At 49.1% G+C, this 22992-nt stretch overlaps 1 long non-coding RNA gene across 1 annotated transcript in view; it reads left to right on the plus strand.

Annotated features, from left to right (window-relative positions):
* LOC136792687 (uncharacterized) overlaps window positions 1–15724 on the plus strand; it is a 36447-nt gene extending 20723 nt beyond the window's left edge. The window contains exon 3 of the long non-coding RNA XR_010836842.1: window positions 15615–15724. This is a non-coding gene — a long non-coding RNA (uncharacterized lncRNA). The remainder of the gene's footprint in view (window positions 1–15614) is intronic.
* Window positions 15725–22992: the final 7268 nt, after the last annotated feature.

Genomic DNA, 22992 nt, shown 5'->3' on the forward strand with positions numbered 1-22992 from the left:
AGAAACCCCAGTCCTACACCCACAAAGCACTTCCTGCTGACAACCTGGATCAGCCGGGAAGCCGACTTCCCAGGAGCCTTCAGGTGGAAGTAGACCCCTGGCTATGGGCCCACGGGGACCCGGAGCAGCTCCAAAGAAGCAGGGCTGCCGGTCTTCTAACCGGTGACCTTGAGCTGATAATTGAGCACGACAGAAAGGGGCTGGGTGTGTGCAGAGCTGCTGCGCTGGGTGTGAGAAGGCGATGGGATGTCAAAGGGAAACTCCACCTGCAGACATTCTGTCTCCCTCCTCCTCGGGAGCTGGGGCCGCTCTGGAGCTCGGGCGCTGCCGCCACCCTGCTTGCGCCCCTGTGCCCCCCACCCCTGCCCTCCACCCACGCCCCGCTCCCTGAGCTCCCGGGGACTCTTTTCAACCCCCAGGTCTCCTGTTCTCTCTGTGGGAGCTTGAAATGCACTTTTACGTGTTTTCTACCAATTTAATACGGGTTTCAGGAGGGAAGGGAGTAAATGCCTATGCTCACGCCACCTTCTCGACCCCAAGTCCAAACGACATATTTTAAAATTTTGCCAATGAGGCTAAGTGTGCCGGGCTGGAATAGTCCTTTTATACTCAAAAAATAATAGGATGCAGGGTGAGATCCCTGTCCTTAGAATTCAACGTGAATTTCTCAGCTCTGCACACTCACAGCTCTGGGACTTGCTCTGTGGTCCACACGTGGCGGACAGACATTTAGTCCGCAGGGCTCTGTGGGGAGTTACGTGCCCTGATGTCAGCTGAGAGGTGAACAGAAAATAAGCATGCGATGGGCCAGGCCTCCCCGGCCGCCAGCATCAGCCCTGCAGGTGGCCCAGGCGCCAAGGGACGCCTGCTTACTTGGCTGGATCGGTGTTGGCGTGACACCGCGTCACGACACTTTGCTTCCTCTGTCGTGTAGAACTGACGTCAGAATGGCTGTGCGTCACTTCGGAGACACTCGTCTCGAACACAAAACAAGGTATTTGAGGAGATAAGCGTGTGTTTCCAAGGGCTGCCTCCTTCTCTCCCTGGGGAGAGGGGAGGAGGACATTCCAACCAGATAAGACTGTCTCAGGAGGAGGCCGCCCCCCCCCCCCCCCAGCTGTGAGCTCTCTGTCTGTCTGTCTCTGTCTGTCTGTCTCTCTCATACACACACGCACGCGTACACACACACACACACACACACGTGCCTCTTGTGAAAATTTCACAGGGCCCCAGCCCTCTTCTTTGTGGTGACAACAGAAGTCTGGTCCAGGCTGGGATACAGGGCTGGCTTCTGTGCCGGCGAGGCAAACACACTTGGTGGCACTTCATATGACAGTCGTAGGAGTTGGGTGTGAGCGTCACCTCTGGGCCCACGGGGAGGGGCCGCTGCCCGGTGCCCTTCACTAGGAGGGGCTGGAGCTGAGCTCCGCAGCCTGGCCCTCTGCGCCACGCCCTGCCCTGCCCTCGGCCACAGGGACTATGGCCGAGCCGGCAGCTCCCTGTCACCCCACAGGCAGCGCCCGCTGCTGGCCTGCTTTCCTCACGCCTGCGGCCCTGTGCCCCAGGGCAGCATCCTTACCCTCGGGGACCTCAGATTCTTCACGTTCAGAAGTGGGACAAGACCGCCACAGTGCCTGGTCCGGTCGACAACCGACGAAGGCAAATCCATCCCCTGTCCCCACCTGTGCTCCTGGCTTGACGAGGCAGGGCCCCTGCCCCCCCAAGCCTCACCTGCCCCGCCCCCTGGCTCCATCCTGCTCCACTGCCTGGTCCCGGAAGGAGGCTTGGGAGCAAAGGTTGACGTTAGAATAGGCTCAGCTGTGTTCAGAGTTCGTGGCTTCAAATCCCTACAGGTGTTGCTGGTACCCAGAGTCAGTTCACACTCCGTGCCCCCGGGAGGAGCAGGGCGCTGAGCCTGTAAACATGCATAAACAGCCGAGCAATCACATGTGTGTGTGCATGTGGATGTGTGTACATATATGCATGTACATCTGTGTACATATGTGTGTGTGCAGGTGTACGTACGTGTACGTTTATATGTATTGTGCATGTATATGTGTGTATTTATGTCTATAAGTATATGCGTGTACATCTGTGTATGTATATATATATATCTGTGTGTGTATATGTGGGCGTATGTACATGTGTGTGTAGGTATTTGTGTGTATGTACATGTGTCTGTATACATGCGTCTGTTTATAAATGTATATATGTATGCACCTGTATTTCAGTGAGTTTTTTCCTCTGTATAGATTGCAAGGTTTGGGTTTTGGTGTGGAGAAAGGCACCAGGCGTGATAAACCCCTTTCACTAACAGACAGAAATAAATAGTTCCCACAAAGCGAGTCATGAAGTATATTTTTCCCAGGGAGCTCCATTATTTTTAAAACAGTTGGGTTTTTTTTTTTCATTTTTGTTCCAAGGGCCAGGCCAGCCAAGCTCCCGCCACAGGCCCAGCCGCGTGCGATGGCTGTCCCGCGCCATCACTCATTTTCAGTGGACGTGGGGAAGCAACCCGGGGGCATCACATCACCATCAAGCCAAGCAGCCCTGACACTCTGTAAAGGGGAGACGGATAGTGGCTTGTCTCCCACGGAAAATATCCTCCCAGCGAGGTCCCTTGAGACCAGATTGCTTCTATTTCTTTCCTTTTTCTTCTTTTTCTTTTCTGTCTTAAATGGGAATGGTGCGGTGGCCCATATTTCTCGAGAGTCACCATGTGGTGTCAGGTTTCACCAAGAGGGGTCCAACGGGGAGGTTGAAGGACTCCCGTTCAGTCCTTGAACCAGCAGGAGTGTCACTGCAAGAAGCTGCCGTGATCCCGAGTCATCCCACATGGATACAGAGACGTGTTAGGTCCTGTGGCGTGAGGTCGAGGACACAGATGGGTCCGGTCAGCTTCTAGTCCTGACGTTCCCAGCGGCGTTGAATCTCGCCCAAGGGGACACGGAGTCGAGTTACTCGCTGGCCGGGGGAAGGGCCGCTGCCTCTGCACTGATTCTGTGAAATGGGTACATCGATTCCTTACAAAGAACAGAGGAAACAGCCTGGCGCCTTCTGAAGAAACAGGCTGATGGTGGAGGTCCCTTCACGCGTTCGTGCGGGACGTCGTGATAAATTACCGCAAACCAAGGGGCTTTACCCCATAGACGTCTTTTCTCTTGTGGCTCCGTAGGCCGGAAGTCTGAGATCAAGGCACTGGCGGGGCTCCAAGTCTCTAGGGGAGGATCCTCCAGGCTCTCCAGTTTCCAGGGTCCTTGACACCCTTTGCCTTGTGGTAGCGTGGCTGCAACATCTCCCTCCCTCATCACACCATCCCTTGTATGTCTCCAAATTTCCTGCTTCTAATAAGGACTCAGACATTGGATTTAGGGCCCTGGGAATCAAAAAAGGATCTCAGCTTCACTCGATTATTTGCAAAAACCCTATTCCAAATAATCTCACATTCATAAGAACTGGGGCTGAGATGTCAACGTGCCTTTTTTGGGGACACACTTCAACCCACTGCACCCGCCATCCTGAGCAAACACAACTCTCTGTCTTGAGTCACGTGTTTGTGTATTGACTGATGCATACACTTCCTCTGCACCTACTCTTTCAGCCGCACGGAACTTTACAGGCCTGAGTTCTCTCAGAAACATGCGCCCTGCCCGGTGCCCAGTGCCGGGGGCTCGAGCCTCCTCCGGGACTTCCCAATTAGCTGTGATCGGCTGAGAAAACGACACTCCTCCGCCTGCTTTAGATCAATACCTGTCTTGAAAGTTTCCTTGGCTTAGCAAAGCTTCTCTGTTCTTTGGCATCCCTTCTAGTTACCCCCGACCTGGTCCAATACCTCTTTGGTGCATATGTGCAGAACCCAGCACTATTTTGCCTTGGAAAACCACTGCTGGCACCCACCTGATTCTTAATAGTCTTGTTAGTTTCCCATTCCAGAATCAGTGATATTCACCTAAACCCAGGGTTGGCTCATACCTGTCTCTGTAACATCTGTGCTCTGCGGGGACAAAGCCGGCCACCGGTCACTCACGTCCACTCCCAGGGCTGCACTGAAACCGTGTCCCACGAGTGTGGAGGAAACCAGCCGGGCAGGTAGCAGCGATGGGAAGGAGAAACTGTATTTATCGTGCGGAACAGTGCAAGTCTGACACAAAATCGGCCACTCACACTTAGTCTTTTCTCAAGTCTTACCAGAAAACAACCGACCCCAATTCAGGTTTCTTCTGGATGAAGAACAGCAGCATCTCCTTGAAGCTTTTCCTTTTTCATTTGCATCCAGGCAGCCTCTGTATCCAGCATTTGCATCCAGGCAGCCTCAGTATCCAGCATTTGCATCCAGGCAGCCTCAGTATCCAGCATTTGCATCCACGCAGCCTCAGTATCCAGCATTTGCATCCAGGCAGCCTCTGTATCCAGCATTTGCATCCACGCAGCCTCAGTATCCAGCATTTGCATCCAGGCAGCCTCTGTATCCAGCATTTGCATCCAGGCAGCCTCTGTCCAGCACGCGCCCAGCAGGAAAGGTGCTCGCTAAAGGCCAATTTAACTTACGGATTAATTTTTGTTGTTGCAAAGACCAAGATGAGGCCCTTCTCATGACTCTTAAAGTTCGCAATATTCCCAGACAGCCACATTTCTTCTTGGAGGCTGGTTTGGGAAGTGCCTTTCCATGAGGCGGCAGATATCAGGCAGAAGTCCCGCTGACTCGCTTCCTGTTCTGATGTAAACACGGTGATTTCCCGAGGCTCCTGTCTGGGTGGCAGCTGGTTACTGACCCGCTGGGGACGGCTCCGCCCTGTCTCCGTGGTCGATGGCATCCCTGTGACCAGCCTGGGTCTGAAGTCAGGACGCTCATCCCTGGTTGCCGGGCTGCATTTTCCTTTGAGGGCTTTGAGGGTCATGCTCTTAGTGAGGCTGTGATGCTATTTATTCTATAGGTTCTGGGAAGCTTCAAACAATGTAAAGGGAGGACAGGACAGCCGGTTGCCCGCTGTGTCATGCACTGTACCCTGAGCTCTGCAGGCTCCTCCCTCCATCTTCCCCCCAGAAGACCCCGAGGTTGAGGATGGAGGCTTGGACAAGCCCACCACCCGCTCCAGGGCCAGGCGGTAGGATGAACCCTATCGGAGCTGGCCTTCCAGGGCGCCGTGCCCTGGGGGCTTGGCACACAGTGGCTTCACAAGAAACGCTACTTCCCATCTTTATTTCCACTGTAACTGTGCCCTGTGGATTCTGACTCGGGCAGCAAATCAGCTCTTTTCTGGGTCTCCAGCCTGCCGGCCTGTCCTACAGACTTCAGACTTCCAGCCTCCACGGTCTCCCTCTCCATCTCTGTCTATCTAGCTGTCTCTCCTTTTATATATACACCTTTTATAGACACATGTACATACGTACACCCTACGGGTTCTCTTTCTCTGGAGAACACTGACTGATCCAGGAACCCCAGGGGCTCAGAGGATGGGAGAGCTGCTCCCACCTCTGTGAGGTCAGTGACTGCCCCCCGGCCGAGCCAACCAGAGCTCAGGGGGCAGGTAGGGGATCCACGTGGGTCCAGCTAAGCCCAAGGCTGCAGCAAAGGGACGAGGACCCCATGCTGGCTAACTAGCTGGACACTCCCTGCACAGGACCCTGTGAAGTGCTCTCCCTCCGCCGGGCACTCAGGGGACACAGGGGTTTGGGGAAGTGAGGCAGACCCGGCCCTGCCTCGAGGGGACGCTGTGCATCTCCCCCAAGAACTCCTGGGTTGCAGAGAGCCGTGTAGCCAGGAGATCCCGGGAGGGCTGCAGCGGACAGTGAAGTGTCACCAGCTCGACGTCCCCTACAGCAAGCGCGGCTGGCTGCGCGTGACTTCCATCTTGGCAGCTCAGGAAAGCCCACAGCAAAGCCAGGGCTTAATCTTCAGGCTTTGGACCTGTAAGTGCATTCCCAGAGGGCAGGGGTTGTCCAAAACCCCGCCTGACTGCAGAAGGGTTAAGAGGACGTGAAATGTTAAGATCCAGTCCCTAAGGAGTCCGCTCCGCCTCTTCCTCAGTCCTCCTATAATTCAAGTCGGCAAAACTTTCCCGTGTCCGACGTTCGCATCCGACTGGTTCTCCTGCGGTCAAGTCTCCCTGCCCGGGGAGCAGCCTTAGGAGCCGGGAACCTCAGCCTTCTCTAGGTACCGTCGCCCAGGGTGGGCACAGGTGGCTGTGCCCTCCCGCCGGGGCCTGTGAAGTCACCTAGGAGTTGACTTGCTCCCACGTGCCCGGCGGGGCAGCGCGGCCTCGGTCAGAAACTGTGACCCAGGTCGGCCCGGGACTCTCTTGCGGCCCGATTCCATGGAGGCGCTCAGCCATCGGCCCCTGCCTGTGCGCCCTCGTACCTTCCCTGGCCCGTGACGAGCCCTGCTCGCTCCTGGAGGAGGTGACGCTTTTCCTGCCAGGGTCCCTTGCACAGTTTGAAACGTTAAATACAATAAATACACCTGCCTTAGGTGAGTCGGTGGGGATTATTTCATCACCGTGGGGGCCACAAGGGGAGTCAGCGAAGGCAGTTCCCCAAACCTCCTGACTTCTTCCGTGTTTTCCGGTGCCCTGGCGAGGTGCTGGGGACGCAGCTGGTGACAGCCCAGCTCTGTGAATCGCTGTCTTTTTCTGCTCTGCGCTTTCGCCAGGGGTGTCCCGCTCAGACTCAGTGAGGCCCGCTCCAGGCCTTGCTGTGACTGCTGAGTCCCCGAGGCCGGAAGGCGGCGGACACGGCTGGAGAGCCTGGGACCCCCCGGCCCCGCTCCTGCCGTGGGCCTGGCTTCCCGGGCAGCGCCGACTGTGCTGGAGCCCGGGATCCTGGTTCACCCGCAGATGATGCCTGTTTCCTCCCAGGGACGTCCCGCAGTCAGTGATTTTCCCGGGAGCCCCACTCCCCCCCCCCCCGTCCCCTGTGAGTGGCCACCAGCCGCCCTGCCGGAGCAAGAAGGGCTGCAGGGCCCGCGCCCCGTGCTCCTGGGGCCGTTCTGTGCCGGTGCCGGTCTCGGGCTGCTGGCAGTGCCGCCCTGACCAGCCCAGCCTTCCACTGCCCTGGAGTCGTGCAGAGCCCTGCACCCAGGCCTCCTGCTGCCAGATTCTCGGGACCCGGGGAGCGTCCATGCTCCTGTGCGTCTCTCTTCTCGTGGAAAAGCCTGCTGGGTTTTCCTTAGGACTTGGGTGCACGGGGCGGGGCTGGGGCACCCAGTCGCCTTCCTTTCCCTAAAACGTTCGCCCCCTTTACTCGGTGCCTTGTTAACGCAACTCCCTCTTCTCTCAGGACACAAGACGCCTCCTGCAAACAGATTCTTAAAGGGGCGAGTAGACGACACCCCAGACACGGTGAGACAGACCCAGGGTTTAGCAGTCCTCAGTTTGGTGTGTTCTTTGAAGCTCCCGAATGCGTGGCCCTTGCTTGACTCAGCCAGAGAATTATTATAATAAGAAGGCAAAGAGCAAAAAGGATAAACTTCTAGGTTACTTTTCCTAGAGCTAAAGTAATGTCTTTAAATGAAAAGGGCCGGCTTTGAGGGAAAGGAAGGATAAGCGGGCGGCCATAACCTTGATGGGAAGACGTTAGTGGAGGAGCGGACTTCCCTCTGTCCCGGGAGCCTGGAGAGAAGTCTGCCCCGGGGTTTTGGGGGGAGAGGAACAGAGCGGTCCGGCAAGGATGCTGATTCAAGAGGACAGGGTCTCGTGCTGGGGGAAGGTTGGGGCCACACGCAGCGTAACGAAGTCAGCGTGGAACACGGCCGGGCATCCTCCCTTCTGGGTCCAGCCGACGCTTGAGCCCGTCCGCCGTGGCTTGAGGAACGGACACTACATCCGGGAACAGAGCCGGATGTAAGATACGGCACGAAGACTCGTGCTGGTGAATCCATCAGTGCAATGAAACTTTATGACTATCTGGATATTTAACAAACTCACTTGGTAAATTTCAGTATATGCCTCAGTTAAGCAAATAACTCTATAGGTTGTGAATAGGAAAATCCTCCTTTACAATGCGTTTTAGAAATCAGTATCAAACTAAATTACCGATGTCAAATTATAAAGGGCATTAGGTCAGGCACCCGTAGGCTGTAGCGTCGTACAGATAAACCACCACCGTTGTTTAAAATCGGACTCACCTGCTTTGCCCCAGAGAACACACTTCATTTGTTCTCGAAGTCAAATCTCTTTAGAAATATTGATTATACGGTATTGGCTGTATGAATGCAAACCTAATTTTGGAAAATCTTTGAAGAAGAAATCATCTGTATTTTTGTTGGTATGTGGAGTGTTTTGCTGTATTCTAGAGGCGAGCCATACTTTCTAGCCAAAAGTACATTGTAGTACTCTACAAGGATGTAGGGAGAAAAAAGATATTTTTGCAGAAATGAATGGATATACACAACTGAATTTCCACGAAAGGAATTAATTATATAATGGAAATACTGCTAAAACTTAAAGGAAATAAAGAGGACTTTTTCCTTTTTTTTTAAGCAGTAATAATTTAAAGAATGTTTAGGGCTTCCCTCGTGGCGCAGTGGTTGAGAGTCCGCCTGCCGATGCAGGGGACGCGGGTTCGTGCCCCGGTCCGGGAGGATCCCACGTGCCGCGGAGCGGCTGGGCCCGTGAGCCGTGGCCGCTGAGCCTGCGCGTCTGGAGCCTGTGCTCCGCAACGGGAGAGGCCTCGACGGTGAGAGGCCCGCGTACTGTTAAAAGAAAAAAAAGAATGTCTGATGAAATCAAATCACATCTTAAACCCAAAGAGAATGTTGTCTTTTTAAATTAAATGCCACCCAGAAAATTTTAAGGCATGAATGAAAATATTGACACAGTTCACCAAATTTATACCAAACAGGATTAGAATCCTACAGCTTCTCACGTCATCTGAACAACCATCTTTGTCAAAAATGTGCCAGAGAACTGGAAAATCATTTCCCAATTATTTGGAAGTCTGTTCTTGATTTCCATTCAATGTCAAAAGTCTCTTCTTATAATAATTCTGTCCTTTAATTATTTAATTGTAGAAGTACGCTGCACATTGATTTTCCTTGTTTTAACATGTGGAAATTAGTTGGAAATGCCAGCTCAGAGAGCTTAGTTCCATCACATATACTAATTGGTAGATGAAAGTTTAGACTTGATTGGAACAAAGGTTATAATTATCTTATAGTAATTGGATTTCGGTTTGTCAGAAAGTACACAACTTGTCCTGTTTACCAAAACCTGGAGTATCAGGTAGGGAGTTGTACATTTTGCTTAGCTGTGCGTGTTTTCTTTTTTTTTTTTTTTTAATATACTTTTAAAACTTTTTGTTTTACATTGGAGTGTAGTTGATTTCCAATGTTGTGTTAGTTTCAGGTGTACAGCAGAGTGATTCAGTTACACACGTACACGTATCTCTTCTTTTTCAAGTTCTTTTCCCGTGTAAGTTGTTACAGAATCTTGAGCAGAGTTCCCTGTGCTCGACAGTAGGTCCTTGTTGGTTAAGCATTTCAAATACAACAGTGTGTACGTGTCAATCCGAAACTCCCTAACTATCCCTCCCCACCCTTCGCCCCTGGTAACCATAAGTTCGTTCTCTAAGTCTGTGAGTCTGTTTCTGTTTTGTAGATAAGTTCATTTGTGTCATTTTTTTTTTTTTTTTAAGATTCTGCATATAAGCGATATCATCGGATCTTTCTCTTTCTCTGTATGACCGTCTCTAGGATGTGTGTTTATTCTTAGTTGGTGGAGGCGGGTGTCTCGCTTCTGGGATCAAGTGGATGCTGCCTGGGCTGCCCTTGCTTCCCGGCCTGTAGGCCCACAAGCCCCTCTCCGCCCCTCAGTTATTGGCCAGAATTCCAAGAGTCCCTTGCTCAGTCCCTGGTCACCTCGCTTTGCCTTCCCCTCATCTCCGTCCTCCGGGTCCCTCGGCGGGTCTGGCTGATGCCACCCAAGAGCTGGTTGAAGCCCCCCCGCCTCCACGCCCTCCGCCCGCAGCGTCCGCGTCTGCCCAGCGCACCCCCACTCGCGATGCTCTGCTGTGGCCACCCTGCAATCTCGAGTCCACGTGGCAGACAGTAGGGCTCCGTTTCTCAGCACGCGTCGGACGAGGGCCGTGACCCCCTGGGCCCATCTCAGCAGCTCCGCACACGGCTCTCTGCGGCGCGAAGTCTCCCAGCCCCGGGATCAGCCTCCCCCTGCGCTCTCGCCGCCTCCTCCACGCGGACCGCCAGCGTTTTTCTTGATCTCGTCCTGGGAAATAATGACTGACTCGGCGAGTGTTGGTCGTGCATGTGGGTCTGCTCTACGTGTTGGGGACTCACAGGACTGCTGTCCTGGGAGTTCCCAGGAAGACTTTTCTCCCTGCACCCACACTTCCTTGGAAAACAGAAAAGATGCTTATATGCCTGGCCACAGCGGTTCGGTAGCATCAGGACCCCCGCTGTCACGCTGTTTCATTGGGAGGTGACACAGCCCACGCACCGCCTGCTTTCCGTGGGGGGTAGCTGCCTGTCACAAGGGTTAGGAGGTGAAAATGAAAGAATGATCGCTCTGCATCAAAAGCGGGAATCGGGGCCTGGCTGGTTAGGATGGGGGCCAGGGACAGGCCCTGGGGGGCCCCGGTCACGCCACGCGGGGAATGACCACCTTACCCCTCCCCCAGCGGGCGTCAGAGGCAGCGTGTCCCCTTGTGCCCTGAGCTGCTCCGTGAGCCTCAGTTTTCCATTCACAGTGAAGGAGCGTTCATTTCTTGCGCACTTGTGTGTGTATGAGCGTGTTCACCCACGTGTGAGAAGAATGAATGAAACGCAACTGTAAGGGGTCGACCCATCGTAGCCGTCTTTCAGAATAGACGCGATTCCTCCTCCCCCCAGACGACCACTCCGACCGCACCGAGGTCTCCTCACCCTGCAAGTACCTGTCAGAGAGCTAAACACGCAGAGGCCCCAGCCCCTGGCATCGAGCCACACGTGTTCTATGAACAAGATGCAAATGCGTTCAAGCTTCCTGCGGCTTGCAAATCGCCAGCCTGGTCCTCTGCCCTTTTATCTATCGGGGGCTCCTTTCTGGGCGCTGGGCTGACAGGCAGCCTTTCCTTTTCTTACAAATAGAGAATTTCTGGCCCAGTAGCCTGCCCGCGACACTGCACTACTAAACTCGCATGACAGTCATGAAACGTTCCTATAATCAGTGACGCGGGATGGTTTCCCGCTCCTGACCAGCCTGTGTATTGAGTCTGATAACGGTTACTCTGTCTTCATCCTCCACTGGAGAATAATATCAATCCATTTGATGGTCCAGCCAAGGAAGCTCCGCACTTCTGTATCAATCTTCATAGAGCGCTCTCTGTTGTCTAAGAAAAGGGCTGAAATGAGATCATTCCATCACTCTCTGTGGCCATGATGCTCTCCTGCAGGACCCGAGCTCCCTGTCGCTTTCCTGCCTCGGCACTGAGAAGTCAGGATGCAAATCACAACGTAAATGCCTAAACGCCCTCAGAACGGAGCCAAGTGACAAACCATACCCAGGACGAAAGAGGAAGCACAGGCCATTCGTGGTACTCACTAGCTACAAACAAAAACTGGGGGGTGCTTCTCATTTACTAACGTTCTCCACAGAGCTTCTGCTGGGGACCCATTATGCTGTTTCCTGGAGGGACGTTTCCTGTCATACAGCACTTCCCAGAATGTTTAAATAGGGAATCCACTTCTGTGCTGGATAAGCAACTACCCTGTATCTTCTTGAGTTTCCCCTAAGTTAAAACCAAAATAAAAATGCTTTATAAATCTGGAAACAAAACAAGAAGAAATGCATCGTATCTGAAGTCTGCAGCGGTCGTATCGGAGGGGCCCAACGCATCCGTATACGTGCGGTGGCACCTGCATATTTAAATCAGCCTAACAGTTGGAAGAGAGAGAGAAAAGCCAGTGTCTATGCCACACTCTCTTCCTTCCTGCTCCATCTTGAGAAGTTTTACCTCCCATGAGGGTGAGTTTCTCTGTGCAGTCAAAGAAAACCGAGACCAAAACGATACCTGAACCATCTAGACACTTTTTCTCCAACGAGACTAAGGGGAGATGGGGTCCTGCTCAGAGAAGTGGAAATCGATTTCAGGACCACGGTTGTAAACCTCTACCGCAAGTGTCTGAGGGATGTCAATGGAGATCTTTTCGGCTTTTAGAATTCACTGAAACATTTCGATTGCCTATGAATGCAACAGGATTGGTTTTAAGAACTAGGAGAGCCCCAGGTGATGGTGAGTTTATGACTGGGGTTTCCACTGACCTCCAGCGCCCTTGGGTCCAGCTCCACACCAGCTGCACGGGAGATCGCCCCGTCATCCCTGTGCCCAGCTCTGCCTTTCAGAGGAAGGGCGTATTCTTACAGCCACGCTTCGGAATTGCTCCAGGCATCGTTCACGATGACGTGGGAGATGAAGAAACCTTGTCATCCTCAGGTGACGCCCTGTCCCTGCTGGCTAGGTGCCAAGAAACGTGTTAATGATTTCCCTTAATACCAAACCCTTAGGTTTTAAATACAGTCTCTCAGAACCCTGGAAACAGATGTTCAGCAGTATAATACACGTGAAGAGCCCGATCCGATATTATTTAGGTGCGCCGATGGGAATTCTGGGGGCGTCAGTTGTGCATAATAGGGCTTTATGGCCCATCTGTGGCTTAGGATTGACCCCTATTTGGCTTTTCATGCATTCGTTTGTCTCGTACTTGTGAGCAGCACAGGAACAACAATGTTATGAATTATTTCTTCCTGATTTAATTGGCTACGGTTTTTACACACACACAGTTATTGGTGCAATATAAGAGAGACAGAAAGTGATATTAAAACTCATAGAATTTATACCATCAAGGTGTAAGTCAGAGAGAAGACGCAGGAGTCATTTTCCTGTTTTCAAGAAATACTTGCATTTTTGATGACATTAGAACCAAGGTGCGTGTCAGTCCGTTAGGTTTGTAAAAGGTAAGAGACCGCGAGTAGCAAATACATTAACAATGGATTCGCAAGCACTACTGCTTTCTATAAAAGATGCGTGAACGAAATTAACATCGCTTCTAATCCACGCTATTCCTTTAGGTCCCTGTGGAGTTAACAGTCTCTCTGTTCCTGAAGATCTAATGACCAGTTTTGCGATGTCACCAATTTTTTTCAGTCACCCAAATACCACCAATTCAATTAAGCTCATAAACCCCTGGCCCCGGTCCTTCTGGACGTGCAGCTCCATCCGGGCGGAGGGGATGGGGCTGAGCTGTCCCCGTGAGATATGGTTCAATCACCAGCCAAAGTTTTACGTGTCAGTTTTGATATATCCCATAATAGCTGTGGGTTGCTTTGCAATGTCCAATGTTCTGTGAAGATGGGCTTTTCATATTCTTTATTGTTTTTTACTGACAAAACGTTGCCTGGACTTTTGCAGTTTTGTGAAATGAAACAACAGCAAAAACCAATATATAATTTTGCCCCCATACGCCTAAGTGGGCGTCCCTTCCTGTGGCTAGTTTTGGTCAGGATGTAATGAGTTCCTGTTCATTGATCCATCATAAGCAGCCTCGGTGATTGAACACCGTCTACAACCCAAACACCACAACTCACTCAGGCAGCACACGGATGCACGAGCAACACCCCGTGCGGCTGCGCCGCCGTAATGATCCCTCGCCGCCTCTCAGCGCGAGCGGACAGGGGAAGAATAAAAATGGGTCTTTCCAAAGGCGGTAGAGTCTCTGCTGTGGCTTTTACTCATCTGGTGGACGGTGTGTTTGTACTGCAGGAGACTTGTTTCTATGGTACGAAGCCTAATTCCTTCCTTTTTCAGTCCTCTCTTGTTTTCCCCTTTTATCTGGAGACATTTTCACACAAGGCATTGGTACACAAGTCAGCAAGTTCAGGTACTCGTGAGCCAGCCCTCACCACCACTTCCCGAGGCACATGCACACGGGTGTGCACACAGGTAGACACGTGCACACAGACACACACAGGTACACACACAGACATAGACAGAGACCCAGCATGTGGCACATATACATGTAGACACACACACGCTGACGTGCGCACACACAGACGCACAGACGCACGCTGACGTGTGTATGCACAGACGCACGCTGACGTGTGTACGCACAGACGCGCAGACGCACACGCTGATGTGTGTATGCACAGACGCACACTGACGTGTGTACGCACAGACGCACACGCTGACATGTGCACACAGACGCACAGACGCACGCTGACGTGTGCACGTGCAGACGCACGCTGACGTGTGCACGCACAGACACGCAGACGCACACACTGACGTGTGTACTCACAGACGCGCAGACGCACACGCTGACGTGTGTACGCACAGACGCACACTGACGTGTGTACGCACAGACGCACACGCTGACGTGTGCACACACAGACGCACAGACGCACGCTGACGGGTGCATGTGCAGACGCACGCTGACGTGTGCACGCACAGACACGCAGACACACGCTGACGTGTGTACGCACAGACGCACGCTGATGTGTGTGCGCACAGACGTGCAGACGCACACGCTGACGTGTGCACACAGTTGTTACGTGCTCCAATGGAAGAAGTGTGTGTGCACATTTGTACACTTGTGTGTCCATCACATGTGGGATCGTGCATTCACCAGCATTACACAAACACTGTTTATTGTCTTAGTTTTTTGGTTCCGTGACTGTGACCATTATTTAAGACGTAGAGTCGCTCCAGCACACTGCGAGGACTGTAGTCAGCGGGTCAATGGCTTCCCGCTGGTGCAAAGGCCCTACAACGGGCATTACTGATGCTTTTGTCTGTCGTTTCCCCCAGCAGCTCACAGATGTGCATCGGTGCCTGTGAGTGCAAAAGTCCCTCCCTGCGGCCCTTCATTCTAGACCCTTCTCTCTTCATCACATCAGATTTCCCAGAAATTCTTCCCTCTGTGCATATTGAAAATTTTGTGACATAAAAAATACTTCTTTTGGAATGGATTTTATGTACAAAGATATTCCAGGTGGCTAATTAGGAACATGTATAATCCTTCAGAAGTAAGAAAAACATTCTCAGATATTCCACTCTCTTTTTGGTGGAGGGGGGTAAACCAAAATGTTGGCGGTAATGAGGAAAGGCAAGGATGACGTGAGAAGGTTTTCTAGCGGGAAGAGGATGCCGTCGCCGATAAGGGGTGGAGTTTGGGCAGCAGAAAAAGCCACTGAGGCACCTCTGAGGTTGCGACCCCAGATGTGGGGCACGGGGCATCGGTAACGACCAGGGGCTGCTGAGGGCAGAGGACAGCTTTGACCTGGGGCTCGTTTGGGGCCCCTGCCCCAGGGCTGTTGACCAAAATATGTACACTCTGTCCTTGGGTAGAAATTAGAGATGGAGAAATAGATCTGGGGAGTCACTGGCATAAACTGTGAGCTGAGAACACCAATAAAGAAGAAGGCTCGGAGCAAACCTTTGAGAAAACTCTCCACTTAAGGGCGGAGGGCAAGAGAAACCAGGAAGTGACTAAAGCAGGTTGGGGGAGAGAGGAGGCGGGGAGGGGAGCCGAGGAGAATCACCCCCGTGTGGGCTGGTCTGAGGCCCTTCAGTAATTTTCCACCTAAGTCCTCATCGTTCTCATGTGTTCATTTATTTTCTCGTTCTGTTAGTTCCAGATGCTTCTGCACCTGGACTAGCGCCATGTCGGCTGTCTGGAACGTTCTCCCCTGTCTCTCTAACCCTCTCATCCTGCGGGCTCTTCCATCTCCTCTAACCAGCACGTGGGAAATCTGCAGTCAGGTCCAGGGAATATTTACCCTGTGCGCAGGGCTGGTCACTGCAAATAGCCTGTATTTCCCCGATGTCAAGAACTCACAGCACTTTGCAAGATCTATGTTCAGAGGAGAGACAAACCATCTTCTGGATAAATGACGAAATGATTGAATAAATGCCCCTCAGATGGAAATATTTCCATGCGCAGTCCTAGTTGGCTGAGGGCGGAAGGGCCCGCCTTCAGCGCTGGACATCCACCAACTGGACTTGGCGTGTCCACACCTGTTTACAGACGATGGATGGTGAAGAGCCCAGAACTGCCACCCCTGAGGGTGACACGCAAACTGCCCTGCTCTGCCTGGGGTCTTTCTGAGCCCCGGCTCAGTGGAGGGAAACCGAGCAAAGCACATTCCGCTCAGAGCTGAGGAGACAGAGCCCTAAGTTCGCAGGGCTGAGGATTGTGCAGCCGGCAGGGCCAGGGCTCGGGGAGAGCAGAGTTACGCAGAGGAAGAGCTTGAGAAATTGTATGGGGCCCCTTGAGATTCTGCTGACAACCGCTGCTTCATACGCCCAGGAATGAGCCCGAAGAGGCTGGGGTGGGGACACTGGACATTCCCAGAGTTTACACCGGGCAGGAGGGACTCTGGGTCCAACCAGCATGGCAGAAACTACTTGCTAATCCCTAGGACATTCAGTAGACACCCAAGGAAACTCTCTTAGCGTTAAGGGTACACACTATGCCCAGAGCAAGGGCTGCTCTAACAAATGCACAAGTAACTAGTTGCCCAACTAAGTAGAAGCAAAGCTGACCATCTTTTAAAGAGTGTTGGCAAACCGTGGCCCCATGGCTAAATCTGGCCCCACCCCCTGGCTTTGTAAACAAAGCTTTATTGGCACACACAGCACCCGTTTGTGTGCACATCGTCTGTGGCTGATTTTGCACAACGAGACTGAGATCACCTGGCCCACAGAGTCTAAAATATTTACCATCTGACCCCTTTACAGGAAAGGTCAGCTTCAAAGGAAGAAAACAAACCCAGACACCCAAAAGCAACATTCACGAGTTCCAGGATGTAAACAAAATGATCAACAGAGAAGGAGGAAATGTGATAGGAAGTAGGAAAAAAAGGAATAACCCATTAAAACAGACTCAAAAATGTCTCTGATGAAATGGGTAGTGACATTGATTACAGTGATGTTTTCATATTGAATGGGGTCTATGTTTGGAAAATAACATAAAATAATAACAGAAAAAATAACAGAAAATCCATTCAAAGTGCAAGAGAGACCAGTAGTGTTCAATGTATGAGGCATTCATCGCTCTGGTTTTAGATTCCATCTTCCAAGCGATCTTTAAGAAATTAACAATTACTGAGTTTTGGCATATTACCAAAGAAAGATATGCACAATTATCTGAAAAGTTATTAAAATACTTCTTTCTTTCCAACTGCATATCTGTGAGTCTGCATTTTCTTCATATACTTCAGCCAAAAAACATATTAAAAGCAGAAGCCAGGATGTACCTCCTATTAAGCAGACATTAGATTTGCAAAAATGTAAAACAAGGTCACTCTTGTCATCATTTATTCTTTGTTTTTGAGAAATAATTATTTTTATAAAAATGGTAATTATCGTAACATCTAATAGGTTTATTGTTGTTATTTAAAATGAGTTACTAAGTATTTTAAATGTATGAGTTTTAATTTCTAGCATGGCAAATATAGATATATGAAGCATAATACAATCCCTTTGAAGTACTCAGTCATTGTCAAGAGTGCAAAGGGATCTCGAGACCAAAAAGTTTAAGGGCCATTGAATTGCAAGAAGAGTGACCAGAAGGTGAGGAGGATGAAGACTTAAATTCATTGCCTGTGGCTCTTGGGAAATCTGTCTGAGGGGATGAGAGAAACAGGTGGATATCAGGAGTTGCAGGATCAAGGAACTATTTATTCTTTTTTCCTCTATTGGGGGATTTCAACACGTGCATGGTCTCTCTGTTTAACGAGGAGGTGCCGTTGAGGCGTGCGATTGGGTTGTGTGATGAATCTCGCAGTAGGAGCAGCAGTGAAGTGCTGGAGGACCAGAGGCAGGTCCCTTCATGCGTGAGATGCCTGAAGGCCTCCTACAGGCAGTACTGCATTTACTAGGGTCTCATAATATATGGAGCTGAACACGCACACCAAGTTCACACCTGATGTGCATACTAGTTGCTAAGATGCTGTGATAATATTATATTATTTGTCTTGCTTAAAGTTTCACGGGTGTGCTCTTTATTATTACTTGTTATATAAAACATATGTTTATGCACCTTTTTAATATAAATGTTATCTTTCCCAATTAATTGATATAAAATGCCAGTCATTTGATCACAGGACTTCAACGCAAGAATTACTGTCAGAGATGAAAAGAAAAATGAAGTCACCACCACATTTTCTTTAAGAGGGGAGGTAGTAGGATGATCTTCTTTATAAGCTAACTTTTCTTAGGTTGTCAAAACAAGATTTTCTCATTATTGAAAATACAGAAACGCCATAAAAGTGAAAAAAATCAGAAAAAAATCCATAATTACATTATCTTGACAAATCTACTCTTACCATTTGAAATGTTCCTTTTTGTCTTTTCTATGCAAAGTTATTTTACTCACATTTTGCTCTTTTCAAGTAGTATTATGTACTGTAACAAGCATTGTCTTATGCCATTAAGAACTGTCATACATGTGTCTACAATGGTTTCTAATAACTTTTCACAAGAACATATATAATTATGTTATTATCTCTGAAAAAGTTCAATTTTCACTTTTTTACAATTATCAATTTTGTTGAAGTGAATATCTATCTCTATGTATCATCTATCTACCCATCTACCTATCTATCTGCCTACCTACCTATCTATCATCCCTCCATTCATCCATCCACCCATCTCTCCATCAAACCACCCATCCCTCCCTCCATCCATTCCTCCCTCCATCCCTCCATCCCTCCATCCATCCATCCACCCATCCATCCATCCACCCATCCATCCAGCCACCCATCCATCCATCCCTCCATCCATCCATCCATCCACTTAATCCATCCCCCTCCCTCCCTCCCTCCCTCCATCCATCCATCCGTCCATCCATCCATCCATCCCTCCCTCCCTCCATCCATCCATCCCTCCATCCATCCACTTAATCCATCCATCCATCCACCCATCCATCCATCCCTCCCTCCATCCATCCATCCATCCTTCCCTCCCTCCCTCCATTCATTCATCATCTCTATCTCTGTTTATCAATCTATCTCTCTACTCCTCAATATAGCTGCATAACTAGAATGTGAATCACTGTTTTAAAAGTCGTATTCAAATCCCTAGCATGCCTGTTTTCTTAAACTTTACTGATTGTTAGATTAGTTTTTAATCTAATAGGTGAAAAATGCTTTTTTAAAAAAAATTTTCAGCTGTCATTTCTTTCACTATTTGTGAGAATGAACACTTTTCAGATTTTTATTGCAATTAACTTTTCACTTCATCTAATTATCTGTTTATATCTTTAGAATTTAGTTTTAAGTGTTTTTATTTGTGGATCATTTGTCATGTTTGTAATAAGTATCAATATATTCTTTAGTCTCTTTTTATTTTTTGATCTATAAATGTTTCATAACCTTTTTAGTAGATTAGTTACTACAAATCAGAAAAATAGAGGATATTCTGGTTCTATTTGAAAAAATGGTGACAGCTGTACATGTGCTTTTTATGAAATTTTGGAATCTTCGGTCAAGTGGCTAACTTATTGTAATAAATTATGATTGTGCTAGAAGTGTGCTTTCAATTTATATGTTATTCTGAAGAAATATGGAAAGCTCATAAGGAGTTTCAAGGATTATATTAAACTAAAAAAAAAAAAAAAAAACAAAAAAAAACAAAAAAAAAACCTAAGGGAAAATTCTGTCACAAAGTGGTAATGCAGGATATTCCCAATGCAGCACTATTCAAAATATTTTTTAAATGTCCAAGGGTAGAGCAATAGTTAGGCAAATAATAACATACCAAAAAAAATAGATGTGTAGTGCAGCTATCAAAATAAAGTCTGCATATTTGTACTATTAGTTTTCAACTGTGCAAAATTACACATTGCATTAGTGAAGATAGGAAGGAAACATGAGAATAGAAAAATGAGTGATTTTCTAGAATATGGGCATATTTTTTCTAATTCCATTTATTTTCCTAATCCCATGACTAGTGTTCTACAATTTTTCCTAATAAAATCTAAATAAAAAATAACTCAAAAACCAAAACAAACAGGAATTAAAACTGAACCTAAAATTATTTGGGAAGAGATTTTTTAGACTGATGAAGGCTGCTCTCCTTAGTACATGTGGAGGTGTCGACGTTTTCGAGTTGTGTTCGTCCGTGTGTGATGGGGCAGCTGTGCTGTTACAGACGTCGCCATGAGGTTACCGTGAGAGCGCACTCACCTGGCCCAACTGAGTGTGTTCCTACAGTTATTATTTTTGTTGCATCAGCACCGTCTGGTTGATACCACACCCACAATGAATTAAAGGAAAATCCCTACTTTCAAGGAGCTTACTACTTCAAGGTGTAAAGCTGTAAGAGAGAAATGTACTCATAATAAAAGAATTCATCCATATCGCCCGTAAGAGCTGGAAGTTCTAATTAGACCTTTAAACAGAGAGTCAATGTGACCAGCGTGTGAAGTGCGTTTCAGTTACTGTTACAATCAGAACATTGGCATTTGCATTTACTGACTGCTTTGTGCTCAAGTTTGTAATCTTAACTTTGCTTTAACGAGTTTTTGTGTTTAATTTCTTCTCCATTTTTTGAAATAACAGAAAGAAACAGAGTACTTAATAGCGTTTGCGTTTAAATCGCCTGTATGGGCTGGGAAGTTACCACCTCATTGAGTTGAGTAGAGGGAGGGAGGGAACACACACTTTTGCTGCTGGAGGTGTTTTTCTACCTTCACAGCAGCAGATTGGATATTGTTCCGCTGTCTGAAAATCTGCAACTGAAAACCAACCAGGAGACATAGATTTCTAAAACGTCTTGGACTTGACAAGAGAAAGGGACAAGACTGCAAACATTGGAGTGAAAATATTAAAACAGTACTTCTTCCCTCGATCCAAAAACACTTTTAGAAATTGTAGAGAAGGGGTGTAATTGTTGAGCTGCTGATGGTGATGGAATTGGATCGGACCAAAAGCTATTCCAGCCCACGTGCACCTGGTATTACGAGAATTTCAACCACAGCGTCTGACCGACCGGTCTCCGGAAGGGCCAGTGGACTAGATCAGACTGAGATGATGGCTGGGCTGCTCTGGCTCTTTGTGGATCTTGAGAGCCTCAGCCCAGGAGTGCGACCTGGCTGGCGACACTGACACCAGAGTCCAACTGGGGGCTCCTGGGTCAAGCCGGCCCCGAGGATGTGGATCTGGGGCAGGCGGGGCCTCGCCAGGGGAAGGGTGAGGGCTCTCCTTTGAGTCCTCCACTTTCGGCCTGGGGACTTCTGTTCCTCTGCCTCTCCGCCCCCTCCTTTCTCCACTTACCCCTACATTCTCTTGGGCATCACAGAGCCGAGAGGGGTTGGGGGCAGCCCCACTCCTGTGTTGATGCTGCTTCTCTAAATTTGGGCCCTAACAGAGCTAACGTGACAGCTGCCCCTCACAGCAGTGGACACATTTGGGGTCCCATCGGCCCAGCCCAGGGGCCAGGGCTCGCCGTAGAGTGTGGGACACGGCCTCTGCTGGCCGGACCTCGGGCTCTAACGAGATGCGGACTTGGGAGGAGAATCGGGCCGAAAGATGGGGGGGGGGAGACGCGTGTGCCGTGCGAGGTCCTTACTGTGCTTGGTCTAGTAATGCGGATGGTCCCACCCAGAGTTAGCGAACTCTAGCAAAGGTCTTAGAAAGGCTACTCGTTTCTGAATGTGTGAGACGGAAATGCTTCTGCCAGAGCCTGTCACTGGGAGGGACGACCCCAGGCTTCACGCTGCATGAATGGCTGTCAACCCCGGGGGCTCTTACTGATGAGGATTTGCTTCTGCCACTATCCTGTGATGGATGGGCTCCTTTGTCTGGTAGCGTCTATGGTGGTTTCCACTGGTGCTTTTCGGGAGACCTCAAGCAGGCCCTGGGTGGATTCCTGCAAAGAAGAGGGGCGTTGACTCCTCAGGCACAAGCCCAAGTCGGCCCTCTGTGGTTCCTTAAGGGCCTGGCCTTGGAGAAGGGTGAGTTCTAGGACCTTCACGCCTCTTACTTGTGAAAATAATAGTGGTTCCTGCCCTTGGATGAGGCTCTGCAGAGGTGCAACACTAAAAGAGCTTTAGAAAATGTAACCTATTACTACTCTATGCCATCAGAGGAACTTACAGAAGCTGTTGTTTGGGATGGTTGGGCCCTGCTGGGACAGCTTCGGGAAGTACTGACCGGTCTGGTTTATGCACAACCCAGAGGGCAGCTCTGGGACTCGGACCCAGGGCTCCGGCACCCGGCCCTTCCCGCCTCCTCCTTCAGATCCTGCAATGCTTTCACTCATAGAAAAGACAGAGTGATTTACTGTAAAGGATTTTGTTCTAAATTAAGCAAAAGTAGGTTTTTAAGAGGAGTAGAGTTTTGAGGGAATATTTGGTTTTCATTTTAGAAGGAGACCTTGAACCTTATTAAATTTCAGGTTAGATACTTTCCTGTCTAATCTGAAGTATCTATTCTAATGTAAGCTGAAGTATCGTATTTACATCACATCTGTATGTGTACATGTATATGTACACTCCATCATATTTACAGTTTTGGGTGTTTTAGATTTTTACTGTGCAACTTCTGTACCTAATTGTAATCTTAACATGCTGCATCCACACAGCTTTTGATGTTAGATATTACATTTTCCAGTAATGTCACCTAATTGCTCTCCGTATGGCTACACTGTCTTCATAACCATTGTTTTTAGGAACAGATACCATTTTATAGCTCTGTCATTGTCCAGTTTTTTGGTATTTAAGTTGATGCCCATTTGGAACTAATATAATTAATGCTTCAAACAACTTTTATATATTTTATACTAAACTTGAAAAACTGATTTTGTAAGTGTGTTAGATTTTAAGTAAAACATTTTAAATCGGATCTAAGGATGATTTTTAAATATCTAGGTGTTCAATTGAGATAATCTCAGCTTCTTGATGGTAGTGTTTAGTCAGAGGTGTTTAAAAAATATTCATCCAGGTTTGAATGGATTGGCTTTAAATATTGACGCTCGTTTCATTTTTAAAAAAATGTTTATCAACTC

Source organism: Kogia breviceps, chromosome 15 (genome assembly GCF_026419965.1).
Source record: "Kogia breviceps isolate mKogBre1 chromosome 15, mKogBre1 haplotype 1, whole genome shotgun sequence".
Taxonomy (NCBI): domain Eukaryota; kingdom Metazoa; phylum Chordata; class Mammalia; order Artiodactyla; family Physeteridae; genus Kogia; species Kogia breviceps.